The following is a 23069-nucleotide window of genomic DNA, read 5'->3' as shown; positions in this document are numbered from 1 at the left end:
CTGAGAAAAACGAAAATGCTCTGCACATTTGCTGAGGTAAAAGCCCCATGTTTGCTTATCAAATCACACCGCTGTGTTTGAAAATGAATATGTCTCCTGGCTAGCTACACCAAATGTTATGGGCTGGGTTTAGGGCCTAAATTAGTTTTCCAGATTCTTTTCTTTTACTTAGAGAAGATTTCTAAATACAGGCCCAAACACGGCATGCAGTGTGATAAACTTTACTTAGAAAGTGAGAAAAATACACAGGCCCATTATGGCTTTATTAAGGGAGAATGGGGCCAAGGAAAGGGAATTATCATACCCTGCTCTGCTCATTCTGAGTCCATGTGGAAGAGAGAGCGAGCTTTTGTTCTTCCTAGCTTTTCATATACTTAGAAAAATGGAAGTGCTTCCGTGGTACCACCCTCATCCCAGGTAAGAGGAGGTCCTTCCTGGGGAGGAGGTCCCTTGATTGATAGGTAAATGAACATGACAATACAAAGTGAAGGAGGTGCATCTTCCAGCTCATGAACTTAAAATATCTATCTAATCTTTACCAATCACTGTGATATCAAACTCATGTCTGCCATTCCTTGTAGAAGTTGTGTGTGGTCTTTCTTCTGCATCTAACCTCTTGAGGACTTGGAATGTAAATTATACCTGCGGAGTTTTGCATAAAAGAGTCCAAGTGGACACAGCATGGAAACTGAGTCTCAGAAAATGCACAAGTTATAGTAGACAAACTTTGTCATATCTACATTGGCTTCTCAGTCACTTTTTGATTTAGTTCATAGTTCCTTACTAGTTATATCTGGAGTAGGTGATGTGTTATCCTGTCCTCAATTGAATTTCAGTACCATTATCTAGCCCAGCCTGGAAATGGGTCATTAGAGGTGAACCTGCTGGTCCCTCTGCAGTGTGACAGGAAAGGGAAGGGGGACATCCTGTGAGCCTTGACAGATTTTGGTTGGAGCCTTTTAGGAGCCAATCTTAGGGAAAAGAGAGCATTCTTGCCTCATTCTTCATGTTACTGGTTTCTTTTCTTCCCTTTTCCTTTAAACAGAAAGTTTCTTGTGGGTGTTGAAGCCTAACCATGTGAGACTGTAGTGTCCCCTGCTGCTGTCCTGTGCCTCATGCCAGCCTTTCCTTTCTTTTTCCCACCTACCACCCTTTCTCTCAAAAACTGGCCACAATATTTCCTATCCAATGGCTCAGACCCCAAACAAGATTTTGTATGCTGAGCTCATGGATGATTAGTTACTAATGAGATGAGAAACTATCCTTGTGAGTGATGATTAGTGAGGTCTTGACCCTCTGGGTCAAAAGGCACATTCTGGGTCTTGTTAAATCAGACTGTGGAGAGACAGCTCTGGTATGGTGTTTCCCAAATCAGACCTATTTCGTAGAGAAGTTTGGATATTACTTTTGAAAGTTTACTTCCTGGGGAGGAGGTCCCTTGATTGACAGGTAAATGAACATGACAATACAAAGTGAAGGAGGTGCATCTTCCAGCTCATGAACTTAAAATTATCTATCTAATCTTTACCAATCACTGTGATATCAAACTCATGTCTGCCATATAATAATAATATTTCTCATAATTCTTTCTCATAATTCTTCTAACTGCCCCCAGTTCTTTTATTTAAAAAGTTGTTTCCTGCTTAATCAGTCAGCAATGGAAACCTATAACTGACTATGGAGAAAGAGCTTCTCCTTCCTGTTCTTCCTTTTCTAGGACCTTCCCTCTCCTCACTCACACAGTGTCTCAAGCAATCATGTCCTTTGGGAGAATTTCATGCTGGGATCCTTTGGCTCTGCTGCTCTCATTTCCTGTTTCTGAGCATGCTCAGCCCTTCTCAGGATCAGCATCTGTCTCTGGTCAAATTTCCTAACACGTATTCACCTTTAGTTTCCCTATGAAGTCTGGGGTGTGTCTTCTCTTTCCCTCTTGTTCCACATGCAAAATGCACTCTCTTCTTCTGAATCTTTAGGGCTAAGCTCCAGAGCTGTCCTAAACAAAGCTAATCTTTAATGTTATTTTCTTGTTCAATAAAAACAATTCAGTGTGTATTTATTGGTACCTACTATGTGTCAGGCACAGTTCTAGGGACTGAAATTTCAGCAGTGAGCAAAGCCTACAAATTCTTTATCCTATTATAGTCTGTATTTTAGTTAACATGAAATTAGTTATATATATAGTTAATATGCATGTACAATTAATATGTTAATTATATATTTTATTGTATAATTTATTTGTATCATGAAGTTATATATGATATATATCTATATTATAAACAAATAAATAAGTAAATATATAGTGTGGCAGATGGAGATAAAGTCTACTGAGAGAAACAAGCAGGAAAGAGGGAACAGCTTTGTATTATACATAGGGACTGGAAATGGGATATTTCAGCAAAAACATAGTAGAAGCGACCATCTGCATGGGAAAAACTCTTTCAGATAAGCTGAGTAGCTTATCAGGGACTCAAGTTCTTGAGCCATCACCTGCTGAAGTCTGACACTCTAATATAGGATATGGGCATTGCAAGCAGTGCCATTTTTTTTTTTTTTTGACAGGATGGACAGTGAGAGAGAGAGACAGAAAGGTCTTTCTTTTCCGTTGGTTCACCCCTCAATAGCTGTTGCAGCTGGCATGCTGCAGCTGGCACATGACACTGATCCGAAGCCATGAGCTAGGTGCTTCTCCTGGTCTCCCATGCAGGTGCAGGGCCCAAGGACTTGGGCCATCCTCCACTGCACTCCCGGGCCACAGCAGAGTGCTGGACTGGAAGAGGAGCAACTGGGACAGAATCTGGCGCCATGATCGGGACTAGAACCTGGGGTGCTGGCACCGCAAGCAGAGGATTAGCCTATTGAGCCGCGGTGCCGGCTGGCAGTGCCATTTTTTTTTTTAATCTATTTTTAATTTATTTGAAAGGCAGAGTTACAGAGAGAGAAGGAGAGAGAGAGAGAGAGAGAGAGAGAGAGAGAGAGATCTTCCATCTGCTGGTTGTCTACTCAAATGACAACAGTTTGAGCTGGGCTGGTCCAAAACCAGGAGCCAGGAGCTTCTTCTGGGTCTCTCACGTGGGTACAGGGGCCCAGAGAACTCCTCCGTTGCCCTCCTAGGCACCTTAGCAGGGAGCTGGATTGGAAGTAGAGCAGCTGCATCTTGAACCAACACCTATATTGGATGTTAGCATTGCAGGTGGCAGCTTTACCCTCTATGCCACAGAGCAGGCCCCTTTTAACTCCATTTTTAATGCACCTTTGGAAGTACCCTCATAAGAATATGCTGTTTCCTGTCTTAGAATGATCTGAGTATCTCATCATCATTGCCTTGTTTCAGTATCTCCTTTGTGAAGGCAGACCTACTCTCATTGAGTCTTAGTCTTTTTTTTTGCCTTGTGGATACCATCAGCATGCTTGCCCACAATGCATAGCTGGCAGTGGGGTACATAGTGATGGAAGAGAGAGAGAGAAATAGAGAAAGAGACAGAGAGAGAGAGAGAGAGAGAGAAAGAGAGAGAGAGAAAGAGAGAGGGAGAATCTGTTGGTTCATTCTCCAGATGGCTGCAAAGGCCAGGGCTGGGCCCTGCTGAAGTCAGGAACCAGAAGCTTCATCCAGGTTTCCCACATAGGTGACAGGGTCCAAATATTTGGGCCATCTTTCATGACTTTTCGCAGACCATTGTTAGGGAGCTGGAATAGAAGTACAGCAGCTGGAACTCGAAATGGTGCCCATGTGGGATGCTGGCATAATAGGTGGTGACTTTACTCGCTATACCGCAATGCTAGCCCTTGGCTGGAAGACCAGAATAAAATATGAACCCATTTTGAGGGTAAATTTCTGTGGGCCCTCAGTGTTGACTAATGATAAAATTTAAATACATACATTTATAACACCAAGGCAAGGACTAATTATTAATTTAATGTGACAGAATATTTTTCTGTAGTAATTTATAAGAACAGATTTAATATATAATATTAAAAGTATTTAGGTTTTATATGTCATCTGTGGATCTGATTCTTTTGATGTTAAACATAGTAGACCACTGTTGCAGTCATTCTGTCTTTTAAAAGGAATTCATATTAAGTCACTAATCTATTAAATGAAGCTATCCATTTAATGCGTTATTCCAATACTGAAAATTTAAAAAGCTTCAATGAAAGAGTTACATAGAGAGAGGAGAGGCAGAGAGAGAGAGAGAGAGAGAGATCGATCTTCTATCTATTGGTTCTCTCTCCAGTTGGTTGCAATGGCCAGAGCTGCGCCTATCCAAAGCCAGGAGCCAGGAACTTCTTCCAGGTCTCCCATGTGGGTGTAGGGGCTCAAGGAGTTGGGCCATCTTCTACTGTTTTCCCAGGCCATAACAGAGAGCTGGACCAGAAGTGGAGCAGCGCCCATATGGAATGCTTTCACTGGTGGCAACTTTACCTGCTACACCACAGCGCTGGCCCCTTCTGTGGATTTTGACTGCTATATTTGTTTTAGTGAGCTGTTTCAGTTAGTACATGTAAACAATGCATTTGCTAGCACCATGAATGTGATTCACTGTCACAATGCTACTGTTTTTGTTTAGCATGTCCAGGGTGCTTCATGATAACTGAATTTGCTAGTCAAACCACTCTGAACACTTTATTTATTTGAGGAGTTTATATCTGTTCCAATAAATTTACACCCTCCAAAAAACCCTATAGAGTTGCTTTTCTGTGTGCATAATGACTGGATTCTGAATGAAGGAGTTCCGATTACTCTCTCTTGTTAAATGTCCTGGGGGATTGAGGTTGCATGTCTGTTACGTGAAACCATAGAATTTCCAGGTTGAATGGATATTCTCTTTACTCTATCTCTGATTTTCTCTCATTAATGGACATTTATTGGATTATTTATTTATTTATAATTTAACTACCTTTAAAAACCTTATTTGAAAGGGATATATCTGTACCTCTATATACACACATATATACATACATATATCTCCCATTCAGTGGTTCACCCCACCCCCCGATGCCTGCAATAGCTGGGGTTGGGCCAGGCTGAAATCAAGACCCCAGAACTCAACCTTGTCACTCACTTTGGTGGCAGAGACCCAGCCCACTGGTTGCTTCCCAGTGTGTTTATTAAGAGGAAGCTAGAATTTGGAGTGGATCCATGACTTGTACCCAGGCTGTCCAATATGGTATGCAGGCACTTTAAGTGACATCTATTCACTTTGCCAAAGCCTTGCCCCAGGGTTATGTACTTTTATAATGTGAACTCAAGCCTATAATCACTATGTAAGTGATAGAAACTTACAGTGTTTTAACTATAGATAGAGAATAATTTTCAAATACTTCCTCATGCATGTGTAATGTCAATTTCTAATAATCATCAAGTTAATCATAGCCTGTTCTTTCCAAGGATTTAATAAGCCATTAAATAATTCTTAATTATTAGATGGTGGGGAGAGAGGACTCCATTTTTCATTTTTATTAACTATACATCCTGAAATATTCCCTCTACTTTCTCCTCATTGCCTCTCATCCAGCACACAAGTAAAATTATTGCTGTTGAAATGTAAATTGTGTCTGATCAATGTGACAGAATGCGAATTTTGTTTTAATCCACCAAATTTCTGGGCTTTGAAAAAGGAAATGGTTGGCTTGTGGTCAGAAACGTATCACATCTAACTGATCTTTCTCTAGACACCTGCACTCTAAAGGAGCTGTCTGTTTCTTACTTCAGTTCATTTTCCCATAATCTGAACAGAGTTTCTGACACTTGGGGGAGAATTCATTTTTCAGAGAAGATCTCCAATATTTCAGATAAGATTCCACTGAGAACATTAATGCTGTTTTGTATTTTAATGCCCCTGCAATGAATCAAGCATAAAAACTGCAGAAAACTTTAGGAAAAATAGCGTTGTCTGAAGAATTGTCTGAAAATGTTACAAGGTTCCTCACCAGGGCATTTGCCTGTGGTGAGTCTCTATTTAAGTTGTTAGTTTTGTGTCCTCATTAGTTGATGAGAAAAATAATTCAGAATAAGTTTTGGTATGAAGGTGGATTTTATCCTGCAGAAATCTATCCAAATGTCTAAAGTGAAGCAAGAATGGTCATCAAGTATGAAAAGTTAAAAAATACTTTATTGTGTGATGGGTAAAGGAAAAAACTAGATGTATAATAATAGTAACTGTAATGACATTAAAACATAATGATTTTCATCAGTGACATAAGTGAATGGCTTATTTTGGACATGCTACACTCAATTTTATGGTTCCCCATTGGTTCAATGTTAGAATCTCTAACTAGAGTAAAAGCTAGAACTATTTGGGAACTTTAATTCATTATTAACCCAAATAGCTGTCATATTTCTGTTAAGATTGATTGAGATTTGAATTCTGTTTTGTGGTTCTAGTATGCCACCTGTTTGATGTGGTTTAAAAAACAAATAAAAATTATTGTTCCGTTTGAAAAGCTTTCATTGTTTCACTAGATTTCAGATTAATATTTCATGGTGGACTTTAGTGCTTTTATTTCAGCTGTTTGCCATACATTATAGAGATTGAACAGCTGAATACTAGTAAAACCCAGCTGGGGAAAACTAATTACATTTCCAAGTTTCCATTTATGAGACAATCTCTCAAATTTCTGAATTAGTTCTCAGATTGCCATCTCCCTGTGTTATCTCCCTATGTTTAGGAACAATAAAATATCCAGTGATGACCAATTTACACAAGGGATCATAAGAGTTAGTCAAGGGATGAGTTGACTGATAGGCTATTATTTGAATTTTTGTGATGTGTCAGTTGCTTTTAGTGAATAAAACAACACTCCCAAATGTAGCAAGTTAGAACAACAGCCCATTATTTAGTTCAAAAGTCTTTGAATCAGCAGTTTGGACTGAGATGTGCACTAGGTGATTCTTCTGGCTTTGGTTGGCTTGCCTTCATCTGCAGTCAGCTGTTTGTCAGTTTGTTTCCAGGGGGTCAGGTGGACCTAGGTTTGGGTGGCAGGATGGACCACATACCTTTCATCATCCAATACACTAGTTTGGGTTTCTTCACATATTTGTGATGGTGGCAGGTGTTGCAGCGATAGCTAGAGGGGAGGCCCCAGTACATAAGTCCTTTTCAAGCCTTTGCTTGTAACATGTTTACTAGCATCCATTGGTCAAAACATGTCACATAGTCAAGTTCAGAGTCAAGTTTGAGAGCACTCAAACTTACATTACAAGAAAGATATAGATATGGGGAGAAGCTTGTGTGGCCATTTTTTTCACATATTATAATAGCTTATTAAGATCAACTACATTCAATGGAACATTATTGAGCTATACAAAAGAATGAAATACTGCCATTTGTAGCAAAATTGATAGAACTAGAGGACATCATGTTGAGTGAAATAAGCCAGACACAGAAAGAAAAACACCATGTGTTCTCCATTGTATGAGAAAGCTAAAATAATAATAATTAAAAAAAAAAAACACCTCACTCTGAATACAGAATGTTGATTTCTAGGAGCTGGGAGGAGAGGGAGAGATGAAAGGTTTTTCAATGAAAAATTAGGGGAAGCTGGGTGTGGTTCACTAAATGTGACAAATATACTAATATGAGGTGTTAATTGGGGAAATGATGAACAGTATATGGAAACTCTTCATATTACTAACTTACAATTTTAGTTTTGCAAATTTAAAACTGTTCTGAAACAATTGTTGAAAAAACATTGAATTAAGCTGGGGAATAATTTTGGCACAACCCAAAAGCTGTTAGTGTTATGTTTTGTTTTTAAATTTTAGAGGGTTTTGGTGCCAGCATTGTGGTGTAGTGGATGAAGCTGCCAACTGCAGTGCTGGCATCTCATATGGGCACCAGTTTGTGTCCTGGCTGCTCCACTTCTAATCCAGTTCCCTGTTAACGGCTTGGGAAAAGCAGCAGAGGATGGCATAAGTGCTTGGGTCCCTGCCACCCAGATGGGAGTCCTGGATGAAGCTCCTGGCTTCTGGATTCAGCCTGACCTAGCCCTGGCCATTGTAGCCTCCTGGAAAATGAACCAGGGGATGGAAAATCTCTCTCTCTCTCTTTGTCTCTTCCTCTCTCTGTAACTCTGAATTTCAAATAAATAAATAAATCTTAATTTTTTTAAGAGGATTTCAGAGATGGGCTTAATGACAAAAACACTACTTCCAGCTAAAGCTAATACTTTACCCCAGAACTTTTGGTAATGTTGTATGGATTAGCAGACTTCATGGTTCTGTGGGAGTTCTGAGCCCTCTCTGTCTAGAGTTACTGTAGTCCACATTGCACGGTGCCTTTTTTGAGAACCTTTGCTTAGGATTTGGCATGTCTACCTTAGGCAATTCAATGCAATCCATTTATTTCTTCAGTGGCTATAGGGCTTTAGTCAAAGTATGTATTTTTAGCTTATATGTTTTAAGGTGCATACTTTATACCACAGATGTCTTTCAGTGACATGGTGCTTATAAAGCAATTTGAAATAGGTAACACATTCTGAATGGTTGAGAATTGTTGATTCATAGAGCTAAAGAGGTAATTTTTCGTCACCGCATAATACTACTGTGAGGCCAGGGTGTGGACCCTCCCCTTCCCCAGGTTGTTTTTTGATAGAGCCTGCTCTCAGGTGATGGGATTCATCTGCAACAAAAAAATACAATCACCCCACCCCCATTCCACCCTGTCCATTCTACCAAAGTTTTGCCATGTACTTCAGAAAATTCAAAAGGATATTGTATTTAGTTTTTTTTTTTTTTTTTTTTTTTTTTTTTACAGGCAGAATGGACAGAGAGAGAGAGAGAGAGAGAGACAGAGAGAAAGGTCTTCCTTTGCCGTTGGTTCACCCTCCAATGGCTGGCATGGCCGGCACGCTGCAGCCAGCCCACCGTGCTGATCCGAAGCCAGGAGCCAGGTGCTTCTCCTGGTCTCCCATGGGGTGCAGGGCCCAAGCACTTGGGCCATCCTCCACTGCACTCCCGGGCCATAGCAGAGAGCTGGCCTAGAAGAGGGGCAACCGGGACAGAATCCGGCGCCCCGACCGGGACTAGAACCTGGTGTGCCGGCGCCGCTAGGTGGAGTATTAGCCTATTGAGCCACGGCACAGGCTATATTTAGTTTTAGGAATGTGATTTTGATCTTATCTAAATAATTAACACTAATGTACACAAGTTAAATTGTTTTCCAACTGAGTATTACAAGTAAGAACTTTTTTTTCTTTCTTTTTTTGAAGACTTATTTACTTATTTGAAAGTCAGAGTTACAGAGAGAGAGAGAGAGAGAGAGAGAGAGAGATCTTTCATCTGATGGTTCACTCCCCAATTGGCCACAATGATCGGAGCTGAGCCAATCCAAATCCAGGAGCCAGGAGCTTCCTCTGGGTCTCCCACATGTGTGCAGGGGCCCAAGGACTTGGGCCATATTCTACTGCTTTCCCAGGCCACAGCAGAGTTGGATTGGAAGTGGAGCAGCCAGGATTTGAACCAGCACCCATATGGGATGCCAGCACTGCAGGTGGTGGCTTTACCTGCTAAGCCACAGCACTGGCCCCAAGAACTTTATTTTCTACACCCAAACTTTTCTAAGTGGCTTCTTCTTTGACTACTGCTCAGTGATCCTTTTGATATCTTTTAAGAAATTTGATCATTTGCAGATTCCTTTGATGTCACTTTCTTGCTTTCCTACACTTGTTCCTCCAGAATGAGTTTGTGACATCAAACCGGAATAAAATGCCAGATGCAGTACAGCTTCAGTGGTTTGAAGGAGAAAGCTATGAACTCAAGCTGCTTTGATGAGAAAATGTTTATTGAATTATGTTTCCATGCTGTGTTGAGCTCTTTGGATGTTAAAAAACTAGCACAAGTCAATAGTACCTGATCTGAAGAAATTTATGCTCCATTTTAAGACTTATTTATGAACAAAAACTGGGAAGAAAAATCATACTACGTAACTCAAATGATGAAATGGATCTTGAAATCCTGAGAAGCGTGACTACATAAAAATGACTATAAAACAGAAGTCCTTCAAGGTGGTGAGACTTGAGGTAAAACGTGTGTCAAGCGGGAATTCTCAAAATGAAAGTCACTAAGGAATTGTGTGTGACCCTAAATGAAAGCTGTTGGAGTCCAAAGCATGGGACACATCACTAAATTCTAGATTCTGCTTTGTCAGAGTCCACTCCAGAGCATGAGGTTTAAGGTCCTGAGGACAAAAAGGGTAAGACAGGACTCAACTGCATTGGGATTCCCAGGGCCCAGAGGAAGGGGCAGGGGGCGGGGTTCACAATGGCAAAGTAATGGGAGTCAGCCATGAGTATCTGATTAGACATGAAGTCAAAAGGGCCTTAACCATCCAAATGATTTTAGGTTGGATTTACATACATTAGGATCCCAGAAATATTAAAAGAAAATACACCTTTAAGATCTGGGGGCTGCACACTCTTGTGTCCAGTTATTTGCTGAAGATGGACAGTGAGTGCCAGAAGGCAGAGCCTGCAGTGCTGCTCTTGGGACTGGAAAAGGGCAATTAAAAACCAGCTCACGTAACAGTGGTGGCTGTTGACACTTATCCTCGAATGATTCCCCAGTTCAGCTGCAATCTTGTTAATACTTACAATTATTCCTGTTGCATAGGTGGTACAAATGGAATCTTAGGATTCTCTGGGTGGAATAATGCCAATTTTAAATTAGCAGCAACTGAATCAATGAGGCATTAATTATATTGAATAAAGTTAATTTAGACATCTTTTTACAAATATTTGTTTGTTTATTTGAAAGGCAAAGTTAGAGAGGGAGAGGGAGAGGGGGAAGAGGAGGGGGAGGGGAGTGGAAGGGGGAGGGGGAGGGAGAGGGAGAGGGAGAGGGAATTTTCATCTGCTGGTTCACTCCTCAGATGGCCAGGGCTGGGCCCTAACTTAGACTTATAAAAAGCTACAGAACAGAGTTAAAATTTCCATTTTTATCTCAGGCAGTCTTACATTTTATTAGAGTGTTGCTATTCCAGAATAGGTAGTGCTCTTCCCAAATTCATATGTTGAAGCCCTAACCTCCAATGTGACTATATTTTGATGATAGGACCTTTAACCTTAATTAAGGTTATAAATAAGGTTTAAATAAAAAAGGTTATAATAAGGTTATAAATAAGGTTTATTTGACCTTAGTTAAGGTTATTTAACTTAATTAAGGTTAAATAAAATTATAAGGATGGAACTCTAATCCAATAGGGTTAGTGTCCTTATAAGAAGAGAAAAAGACCGCAGAGACTGCTCTCTCCCTTCACTAGAGTACTGGCCATGTGAGGACTTGGTTGGAAGGAAGCCTTCTGTAAGCCAGGAGGAACAGTCCTCACCAGAAACAGAATCTGCCAACACTACGATCTTGAGCTTCTAGCCTCCTGATTGTGAGAAAAACAAAAAACAAAAAACCTCTGTTGTTTTAGCTGCTTACCCAATCACACTTTGCTATGGTAGCCTGAGCAGACTAACTCAGTACTACCTTCAGAATGAAGAGCATTAGGGCCCATGGCTTAGAGCTGCATAATTTGCCTTCTTCTTCATAACTGAGTTCTAGACATGGGAAGTGTCTAAAGTTTCTAATAAAATTACTTTGGAAAGTACAAGGTCCTAAGTCTTGGGATTTACTATCACAGTGATCAAAGAATTCTCAAATGTCAGGGGGATAGTTACTTGGCGATACCTTTGCAAGGACTATTACAAATTTTGGTCATGCATGAGAAATTCATGAGGAAACTTCCCTAAGGAAATCCACACTTCTGTGCTGATGAGAAGCAATCTTTCTTAATAAAGGGTATTGATTCACAGAGTCTAAATGAGGTTTGTGAATGAATAATCTCTTGACAATAATGGGAACTGACACATGTATTTGGGTGGCACGTAGGTTATCATTTGGTTGGTGGAAATTATTTGATATTATGCCAACAAGCTCTTTGTCCTGATTAATCCCATGTTGCAACTTGTATTTGTATAATACTAAGTTTCCAGGCAGAATCAATATGATTTGAAAGGTAATTCAGCCTACGTTTTCTAGAACTCTTTTAGGATATACATTCCCTTAAAAATCTATTTATGTGATTCTAAGATTAAAGTGACCTGCCAGATACTGTTTTGTGTAACAATATGAATAATAATGATAATGATAATAATAATAATAATAATTAGTCCCTTTCTCTTCTTTCTTCCAAAATCCTACCTGTTCTAATCTCTTTGTCATAGAAAAAAAATCTATCAACTCAACAGAACCTATTTTTTTCTTTTCAACTTTTATTTAATAAAAATAAATTTCCAAAGTACAACTTTTGAATTATAGTAGCTTTTCCCACCATAATCTCCCTCCCACCTGCAACCATCCCATCTCCCACTCCCTCTCCCATCCCATTCTTCATCATGATTCATTTTCAATTATCTTTATAAACAGAAGATCAGCTTAGTATATACTAAGTAAAGATTTCAACAGTTTGCACCCACAAAGACACACAAAATATAGAGTACTGTTTGAGTAGTAGTTTTACCATTAATTCTCATAGTACAATACTCTAAGGGCAGAGATCCTACATGGGGGGCAGGTGCACAGTGACTCCCATTGTTGATTTAACAATTGACACTCTTATTTATGACATCAGTAATCACCAAGGCTCTTGTCATGAGCTGCCAAGGCCATGGAAGCCTCCTGAGTTCACCAACTCTGATCTTATTTAGACAAGGCCATATTCAAAGTGGGCTCCCTCAACACTGTTCACTTCTGATTCTTTCAGTAAACACTTTGTTTCTCTCTGAGCAATTCTCTGACAGGCCAGACCTGCCCAATCTGTTCAAAGAGCTTAGCAATAGACAAGCAATTTCTGAACTTTGTTTATATCCTAGCGATGTGCTAAGGTTTGAAATTTTGATTTTTAGGTGCTTTTAGTAGTCCTGTATTTGGTTCCTCTCTTTTTATTTTTACAGATTTCATTTATTTGAGTTAGAGAGAGAGAGAGAGAGAGAGAGAGAGAGAGAGAGGGAGAGGGAGAGAGAGAGAGAGAGAGAGGAGATTCCATGCACTGGTTTACCCTCTAAATTTCTGCAACAGCCAGGGCTGGGCCATGTCAGGAGCCAGTAGCTTCATCTGGGTCTCCCACATGGGTGTAGGTGCTCTTGGGCCATCTTCTGCTGCTTCCCCAGGCCATTAGCAGGGAGCTGGGTCTGAAGGCAAGCAGCCAGGCCATGACCTGGTGCCCATATTAGTATGCCAGCATTACAGGCACTGGCTTTACCTGTCATGCCACAATGCCAGCTCTTCTCCTCTCTTTATAATGTAGGAATACCTATTACCTATTAGTTTCCATTGAACCTAGAAAGTATCTCATTTAATATTCTACTATAACAATGATTGTGATTGAGAATGGGAGGGAAATGTTGAAGGATTAATCAAAATTAAACCTCAGTATAGGGCTGACATTGTGGCATAGGGGTAAAGCTGCTGCCCGTGATGCCAGTATCCCATATGGGCACCGGTTCAAGTCCCAGCCATCCCACTTCCTGTCCAACTCCCTGCTAATGTGCCTAGGAAAGCAGTGGAAGACAGTTCAAGTGCTTGGGCCCCTGTAATCACAAGGGAGACTCATAGGAAGCTCTTGGCTCCTGGCTATGGACTGGCCCAGTTCCAGCTGTTGAGGCTACTTGGGAAGTGAACCAGTGGATGGAAAAATCTTTCTCTTGCTCTTTGTCTTTCCCTCTTTCTCTGTGTAACTCTGCCTTTATTTTTCTTTTCTTTTTTTAAATTTATTTGACAGGTACAGTTATAGACAGTGAGAGAGAGAGAGAGAGAGAGACAGAGAGAAAGGTCTTCCACCCATTGGTTCATTCCCCAAATGGCTGCCATTGCCGGTGCTGTGCCAATTTGAAGCCAGAAGCCAGGTGCTTCCTCTTGGTCCCCAATGCGGGTGCAGGGCCCAAGCACTTCGGCCATCCTCCACTGCCCTCCTGGGTCACAGCAGAGAGCTGGACTGGAAGAGGAGCAACAAGGACTACTAGAACCCGGTGCTCGTATGGGATGCTGGTGCCGCAGGCAGAGGATTAACCAAGTAAGCCACGGAGCCGGCTCCTATAACTCTGCCTTTCAAATAAATAAATAAATCTTAAAAAATCTCAATATAAGTCATCAATAGGTTATAATCAACATAGAAAGGCAAAGCAGAAAAATACATTTTATAGTTGTGAACATTGCAATGTGAGATATTAAGGACAGCTAAGTAAAACTAATAAATAAACCAAATGCTATCTTAGGTATGAAAGCTGTTCATAGGATATGTGTATGAGATGACAGATGGTAGGAAGTGTATTCGAGAGAAAGCATAACTAATCAAAGTGTTAGCATCAAAAGTGTGGCATTTGATTTTTGGGTTTATTAAATATCACATCTATGAATAATGAAATAGCTAATTGAGTTTATAATCAAATATTTATGTAAATTAATCAATGAAATTTGCTAACATTTTGTAAATCATAGTGAAAATTTGATAGAATGGTAGCAGGGATTCTTTATATTCTATTAAAATAAAGTTAATTTTAATTTTTTAATTTAAAAAATTCAACAGATATACAAATTGTGCATATTATCTGGGAACTATGTGCTATTTAATTATATGTACAAATTGTGCAATGTCCAATCCAGGTAAGTATATTTATCTTTTCAAGTATTTAATATTTCTTTATAGTGAAAGCATCCAAAAATCCTATCTTCTAGCTTTTTATATAGAGAAATATACAGTAGTTTAACATCTATCTTCCTTCACTCTTCTGTGCAATAGAACCTCATAACTTTTTACTGCTATCTAATTATATTCTAGTACCTGTCAATCAACATTTCCTCAACCCTCCCACCCAACTTCCCTCCCCTGCCTTTGGTAGCCACCATTATATTTTTGACTTCTATAATATCATCTGGTTTTTAGACTCCAAGTATAAGATCATGTGATGGTTATTTTTCTGTGCTTGGTTTGTTTCATTTAGCATAATGACTTCTAGTTTCATCAATGTTGTTGCAAATGACAAGATTTCATTTTTTATGATGCTGTAATACTCCATTGGGTGTATGTACGACATCTTCTTTATCTGTCAGTTGATATAAAATTGGAATGTTTCCATTTCCTGGCTATTGTGAATACTGCTGCAATAAACATTTGAGTGTAGATGTCTCTTTGACAGATGGATTTCATTTCCTTTGGATGTATAATCAGAAGTGGGATTGCCAGGTCATGTGGTAGTCCTATTTTTAGTTTTTGAGGGACCTCCATGCTGTTTCCCACAATGACTGTACTAATTTACAGGCCTACCAAGAGTGTACAAGGGTTCTGTTTTCACCACATCTTGGCCAACACTTGTTATCTTTTGTATTTTTAAAAAAATTTATTTAAGGTATACAAATTTCATGCATGCAGATTTAGGAATGTAGTGACATTTCACACCCTGCATTCCGTCTGTCCACGCTCCCACCCTTCCTCCTCCTTCCTTTTCTACTCTCTCTCTTAATTTTTACAATATCTGCTTTCAGTTTACTTTATGCTCATACGATTAACCCTATTCTAAGTAAATAGTGCAACAAATAGTAAGAAAGGACCACTGCTTATCAACAGTAGAGACAAGGGATTTAAACATTCATTGAATTTCAAAATGTCAATTTCACTTCTATATATTACATTTTTAGTACTTTATTAATTACCACAGATCAGGGAAAACATGATATTTGTCTTTTTGGGTCTGGCTTATTTTACTAAGTATAATGGTTTCTAATTGCATTCATTTTGTTGCAAAAGGCAAGATTTCATTCTTTTTTATGGCTGAGTAGTATACCATAGTGTACCTATGCCAAAATTTCTTTATCCAATCATCAGTTAATGGACATCTAGGTTGATTCCATATCTTAGCTATTGTGAATTCCCCTGCAATTTGCTAATTTCAGTTCCCTTGGGCCATGCATTGGTTTTATAGGCTGAATGGTATCCTCCCAAAATTCATGTTGAAGTCATTGCACCCAGTATCCCAGAATATTACTGTATTTAGTAATAGGGCCTTTAAAGTTAAAATGATACCATCAGAATGGGTCCTAGTCCAATCTGAGTGACGTTCTTATAAGAAGAGGAAATTTGGGCACACAGAGCAGCATCAGGGGTGTGTACACAGAGGGAAAAGCCGTGAGAGGACAGTGAAGAGGCAGCCATCAGTCAACCAATGAGAGAGGCTTCAAGGGACTCCAAACCCACTGCACTTTGATCCTGCGCTTCCAGCCTCCAGAACTGTAAGGAATTAACTTTATGTGGTTTAAACCACCAAGTCTATGATATTTTGATATGCCAGGGCCTAGAGATTAATCCAAACATTGGGCAGGGATGTTAGGGACAGGTAGAATGAGTTTGGGGGTAGGAATTAAAAGCCTAGGCCTGAAAGCTGGGGTCTACAGGAACAGGAAGAATTGTGATTTAGGGAGCATAAAGTCTCAGGCCTGAGTAGCAGCAAATATGACCAGGGGAGCAACGCAGGTCTCTGTTAGGGTATTGAACATGGTTAGATGGTGGGTCTCAGGAATGACTGTTTGGGAATAGATCCTCCTGGGCCTTCATGTGAGGAATGTATCAGTAGACTAGCTTATAGAGGCTGATGTGTTGGTGGTGGTAGAGACTCATGGGGGATCATCAATGTTTTGGTTGATTGTAGCTTTAGACTAACCATAATTTGGTTTATTTTAGGGGTTGTGATTTTTCTTTAGGTCAAGCATAAGATTTTAATGCAATGAAGGTCATGCATGTATATGTGCATAAGTGCATGTATGTGTATAAAATTATATGGGAACCTGGGACATCTATCTTAGTTAAGTTCATTACAGTCTTATGCTTATCTGAGTGACTAGTGCATTTGTCATATTTTTATTTTGTCTGCATTTCTCAATAGACAATATTACAGAAGATGGTACAGTTAGAAATTTTAAAATTAAGAGCAATATTCACAGCATAGTTATTTCATTTGCAGATCAGTTGTTTTCTTAAGTATTTAACATTAGACAATGTATCCAGTAATATTTTGATTTTTTTCATTGTATGAATGCTTTTGATGCATTCTTGAACTTTGTATATACCTTAATTTACTTATTTTATTCTCAAAGTTAACCTTCTTCGTGTTCAGGCATATTATGAAGTAGATTAGAAGTACAGGCAGGCCGGTGCCGCGACTCACTAGGCTAATCCTCCGCCTTGCGGCGCCGGCACACCGGGTTCTAGTCCCGGTCGGGGCGCCGGATTCTGTCCCGGTTGCCCCTCTTCCAGGCCAGCTCTCTGCTGTGGCCAGGGAGTGCAGTGGAGGATGGCCCAAGTGCTTGGGCCCTGCACCCCATGGGAGACCAGGAGAAGCACCTGGCTCCTGTCATCGGATCAGCGCAGTGCGCCGGCCGCAGCGCGCTACCGCGGCGGCCATTGGAGGGTGAACCAACGGCAAAAGGAAGACCTTTCTCTCTGTCTCTCTCTCACTGTCCACTCTGCCTGTCCAAAAAAAAAAAAAAAAAAAAAAAAATGTACAGGCAGAAAGAATTCATATTGTACATGCATGACAACATGATGGCCAGTAGAGGGCATCAAAGAATTGTCAGAAGTACAGGTTCTGCTAGGACAAAAACACTTGTTTTAACTGTAGGACAATTTTAGACAAAGCATCTACACTGAAATAATTCTATGATGTAGAGATGTTTAAAGCATCATGTTTACACTACTTAATGATAATTCTGTATCTAAATTAGTATAGACTCACCTTAATTACATATTTTAAGTAAGAGTAGATCTTATATCTAAATGGTAATTGTTGCATTTTGATGCTATTAGGAAAAATATGTTAAATTTAAAAACAAACAGCACAATGTTTGAATTTTGAAACATGTATATGCAGCCTTTTGGTGTCTCTATTTCTTCATCTCTCCAATGTGGGAAACTGAAAAAATGCTCACCATCATCTTTTCTGGTCATGATAGAATATAACAATAATTAGTTTTTCACACACACTGACACTTTATTAAACTCATCTAAAAGGGAATAATCACATCAATGTTTTTAACAGATATCTCATGTCATTTGAGATGCCAAACGGATCCTAGGGAGGAAGATGAAAAGTAAATACTAATCCAAAGGCACCTAGAAACCTATGACCACAGTGGTAATAGGCTAAGGAAGATTAAGCTAAGGCAAATCATCTAATGTGAAAGTTAGCAGTTACAAGCAGGAAGCAAGTTTTCTTTAAGGAAGGCACAGGGAAATGGTCACTTGAGCCCAAGAGTGTATTTGGCTAGGAGAAAGGAAAAGATGGCTGAAGGTAAAGCCCAAACCAAAAGGAATAGATACGAAGGAGAATTGAAGCTCCATAGTCAAGCAAGATGATGATGGATCAGGCTTCTTCCTCCTGAGAAGCATTTACAGTATTGTGCTATCCCATCCCCCTTCGGATCCCACCTAACAACTGCTGGAGCTGAATTGCCCGCTTCTTCCTGATAGGCTACTGGACTGGGTTTGATGTTACCCAGGACTCTTATAATTTAGCACAGATCTTGAAGAGCTTGTCACACAGTGGGAGGCTTTGTTGCTAGTTGTGGTAGACTTAAAGAAAGCCTGAACATTCACATGCAAAATAGTCTGAGCAGCCAGCATCACATCCAAGCATCCCTGCATAACACCCTCAAGAGTCTGAAATCTTGCAGCAGCTGTGCTGTACTTAAAGCTGCAAAGCTCACAACAAATTCATCAAGGGAGCCAGAATGAGACAAGACAGCTGGGAAATCCCAGCAGGTCATCTCAATCTGCCTTTCCCCATTAGGATAAGCTGTAATATACCTAATATGGGATGGAGAAAACTACACTGGATCAAGCTGGGTCTTCTGCTGAAGGTGTCTTCAGGTATCAAGGGCAAGACAAGGCGTGGGGTTAATTTTATTTTGAAAAAGCCTGAGAAGTTATACTTTTCTAAAAGGACATGGCTGAATGGATAGGAAACTGATTCCCCATTGTGAGTTCTCCTGATGGCTTCTGCAAGGATCATGGAGATGTTGATCACTGTGTTTTGGAGCAATGCTTCATCTTGTCCTCATGAGAGATGGTATTGGTGACTACTACCGCTTCAAAGCACGCGTTATTTATGTGAGAAATGGCTGTGCCAGAAAAGGTTCCCTGAGTTAAGATAGCATAAACTCCAGTGGTTCCAGCTAAGTTTGTCAAGTGCATGGCGGATTGTACCACAAGTGTCAGCCATGTCATCTGCAAGGATGGCCACCGGATCCTTCACACCTCCCACCAGCAACAGGCAGTCCGCTTCATGGGCCTTTTGCTGTCTGTGAATCAAGGCAAAGTCCACATTCAAGGGATACGCAATGCAGGTCACTCTCTTATCTCTGCCAGCATCAGGCAAGACTATAGTGCGGTTCCTCCACTTTGACATGTTCTTCTTGATCCACTTCAGGACAGCTGCTTTGGTGTACAAATTGTCCACTGGGATATCAAAAAATGTGAGCAGCATGTGAGTCTATGGTGATGACATGATCAGCACCTGCCACAGATAGCATGTTTCCAACAAGCTTGGCTGAGATTGGAGCCTGGCTCTTATCTTCCTTATCCTGCTGAGCATAAGGGGAAGCAGGGATGACTGCAGTCACTGGGCTGGCTGAAGCAATCTTGCAGGCATCGATCATGATCAGAAGCTTCATCAGATTGTCATTGATTTCACCGCAGCCACTCTGTACAATGTAGACATCTCTCCACATACGCGTTTGTTTGCTGATTTCCAGGCAGATCTCAGGTTGCTCAATTTCTTTCCAACCACCCTGCCTAGTTCCAGGCCCAGGCGCTCAGCAGTTTTCTGGGATAAGTCCTGGTGGGAGCTTCTGCTAGATTTTGATATTTGGCATCTTGGCCCCTGACCCTAGGCACCCTTTGCTCAGTGATCACTGCTGCTTTAGAGACCAGGACTGAAGTCTTCCCAGGGACTGGGTGCTGATTGCTTGGCGTTGCTACTCTGCTATCTTCAACAACAACGATTTATTCTTCTGGGAACACCACTACAAATAGGATGATTAAATACAAACTATATGAAATACTAGAGGGACCCAGAGATCAAGTTAAAGTGCCATGGAAAACGTGGACATTGAATGCCCAATTTCTTGGCATTATTTATCAGATGAGGACCCTTTGAATATTACTGCATTATCTTATGTGTTGGGAGCCACTGTGCTGGTTTCCCTGTATAGGCCTTTGTTTAGATTAACCTTCAACTGTGTTCCCATAACGAGGATTCACTAGAAAATTCCATTTGTATGGCTCACTGATATGGTTAGCACTTGGCCATCTGGCTTCAGTGCTCTCTTTCTTGTACCTTAATAAGCACGTCTGGTAGCTGTAAGACCTCGCTGTAACTCCCTTTGTCAAATTGATACTGATTCCTGTGAAATTATTCCTTTGAACTATGTTGTAAGATGACCCCTGCTTGCCCTCGACTGTTACAATCCTTGCCTTGTACTATATAAGCTGCCTCCTTCTCCAATAAAGTGAGACCTTGATCAGAATACTGTCTTGGTCTCCCGTCTCATGTCTGGTTTGTCTCTCCATTCAGGTCTGCCCTCCTCATGTCCTAGTTGATTACCCCGTGGGCCGGGGCACTTATGAACTTTTAGAGATTTTATGATTTCACTTTCCATCCCCTCCAAACTCTGTTCTGTTTCTGTCTGTCTCTGCTGGCTTTGTAGTTGACCAAATGAACTTTTTGAGTTCATCTGGTCAGTAAATAGTTCTACCCTAATTTTAAACACTTTTATGTACTTATTTTCATTTTATTTGAAAGGCAAAGAGGCAAAGAAATATATCTTCCAACCAGTGGTTTACTCTCTAAATGCCCACAACAGCTTGGACTGGATCATACCAAAACCAGAAGCCTGGAAATTCAATCCAGGTCTCCTATGAGGGTGGTAGGGGCCCAATTATTTAAGCCATTACCTGCTGCATGCTAGAGTTTCCATTGCAGAAGGGTGGGTTAGAGCAGGTACTGGACTCAATCAAGCACTCCAGTATGGGATATGGCATGGCAGGGCTGTCTTAGCTGCTTTGCTAATTGTCTATTCCATGGAATGGAACTTTAAGTGCAGATTTTTTTTTTTATTCCACATTCAGTATTATTTTCAATCTACCAGAATAAGTGTCAATTGAATTCCAAAGATAATGCTTTAGAGTGGTAACTTAATGAACTATCCTTATTCACAAATATATGTTCAAGAATCTTATGATTTTAGAGGCAGAAAGAATTAGGTTTTCTTCTCCCTGTCTCCAACTATTAACTCTGTCTTTTTGTTGGTATCATTAACTTGGGTTCCTTCAAATTGCAGAGAATAAGGACATTGCAGTTGTGAGTTCTACTGTTATAATTTCTGGCTGCCACATATATTCCCACAAAAGGACTTTGGCAAGGTCTTGGCCACTGTCCACTCCTTGCTGGGAGTGGGGTTCCATTTTAGAATCCTCCTTGGAGCCACATGAGATGATGACAGGAAGGATTTCTCTAAGCTGTTGAGGGGTTGTTTCCAGAACAGAGAAAGAATCTGCTTTCTAAGCACAGGGTGTTGGTCCAGGGAGGGTGCTATAGGGAGACTTGGTGAGCAGTTGGGAGGAACAGGAGAGCCCTCGTCTGATGGTAATCAAGGGAGTACAGAGCACAGAAGCCGAATTTCTCTTGTCTGGCTCCTTAATTGGGGACCATGCCAGGCTCAATGTAACCAAGAGGAAGTGTAGGAAAGGGCACCGATCCTGTCCCGGTTGCCCCTCTTCCAGGCCAGCTCTCTGCTGTGGCCAGGGAGTGCAGTGGAGGATGGCCCAAGTGCTTGGGCCCTGCACCCCATGGGAGACCAGGAGAAGCACCTGGCTCCTGCCATCGGAACAGCGCGGTGCGCCGGCCACAGCGCGCCTACCGCGGCGGCCATTGGAGGGTGAACCAACGGCAAAGGAAGACCTTTCTCTCTGTCTCTCTCTCACTGTCCACTCTGCCTGTCAAAGAAGAAAAAAAATAATAAAAAATAAAAAAAAAGAATGTCACCGTGTTAAGGGTTAATCTTTAGAAATATTCTGTGTGATACATTTTGGTTACCAATATAACAAAAGCCAAGGAACACAAAATTATGATTCCCGGCTTTTCTTGCTAGTGTGGGGCTTGTCCTCCACAAGAGGAGGTATAGTGTGCCTCCTCACTTGGGGTCACCACTACTGAGGCTTTTATGAGAACACACAGAACTGGGAATTACAGCTTCGTGGAGGAAAGTGAAGTAAAGCTTACAGAATATGGTCTGGGGGAGCTGTGGAAGCCATGAGCTGTTTCTCTGATGCTGACTGAGGTGCACATTTAAATATCTTCTGTCAATGGTATAGGGTTCCTCAAAAAGTACACAAAGCACACATACCATGAAAAAATTACCCATAGATCTCAAAAACTTGTTGCACCAGAATAAACTTATCTTTCAATTTTGTCTTTTTTCCCACAAATTTTTTGAAGAACCCTGTAGACCTTAGAATTTAAGCACACATTCTAGATTCTATAATATGTTAAACACAAAGTAAAGAGCATTCCATTGAGAGAGGGCATTATGTGTTAATTCCACATTTATTAATAAAACAATAAGTTTATTAATATTAATAAATAGATAATTTTAATAAATTTATAATTTCAATAAATTTAATAATTTAAAATTAATTAATGTGTTAAAAATTTCACATTTATTGCTTGTTTTGCATTTCTGTGTCTTGCTGTTGTATCTGTTAGGCCTCTGTATTTGCAATGTCCAAAGCAATCAGATGTGAAAGAGGGTAACTCCATAAACAGGAGTGATTTCCTTCCTCTTGCATTTTATTTCTTTTTCTTTTGTCCTGTTAATTTCCTTTAAAAAGACAAAGTCCATTATCTCTGGACCCTGTCAATTAAACTCTCCTAGTTCAGCTTAAACTCTTTAGTCTTGACTGAAGAGAATATTTAAGGCTTTTATTAGGATAATAAAAGGATTAGCTGAGAAGATGGGAACCTATGGGTACAAACTATTTTTA

At 40.3% G+C, this 23069-nt stretch overlaps 1 pseudogene; it reads right to left on the bottom strand.

Moving 5' to 3' along the window:
• Nucleotides 1-19900, bottom strand: part of LOC133756592 (ribose-phosphate pyrophosphokinase 1-like) — a 29006-nt pseudogene extending 9106 nt beyond the window's left edge.
• Nucleotides 19901-23069: the final 3169 nt, after the last annotated feature.

The sequence above is a fragment of the Lepus europaeus genome, chromosome 3 (genome assembly GCF_033115175.1).
Source record: "Lepus europaeus isolate LE1 chromosome 3, mLepTim1.pri, whole genome shotgun sequence".
Taxonomy (NCBI): domain Eukaryota; kingdom Metazoa; phylum Chordata; class Mammalia; order Lagomorpha; family Leporidae; genus Lepus; species Lepus europaeus.
This window is presented reverse-complemented; position numbering and strand designations above follow the sequence as displayed.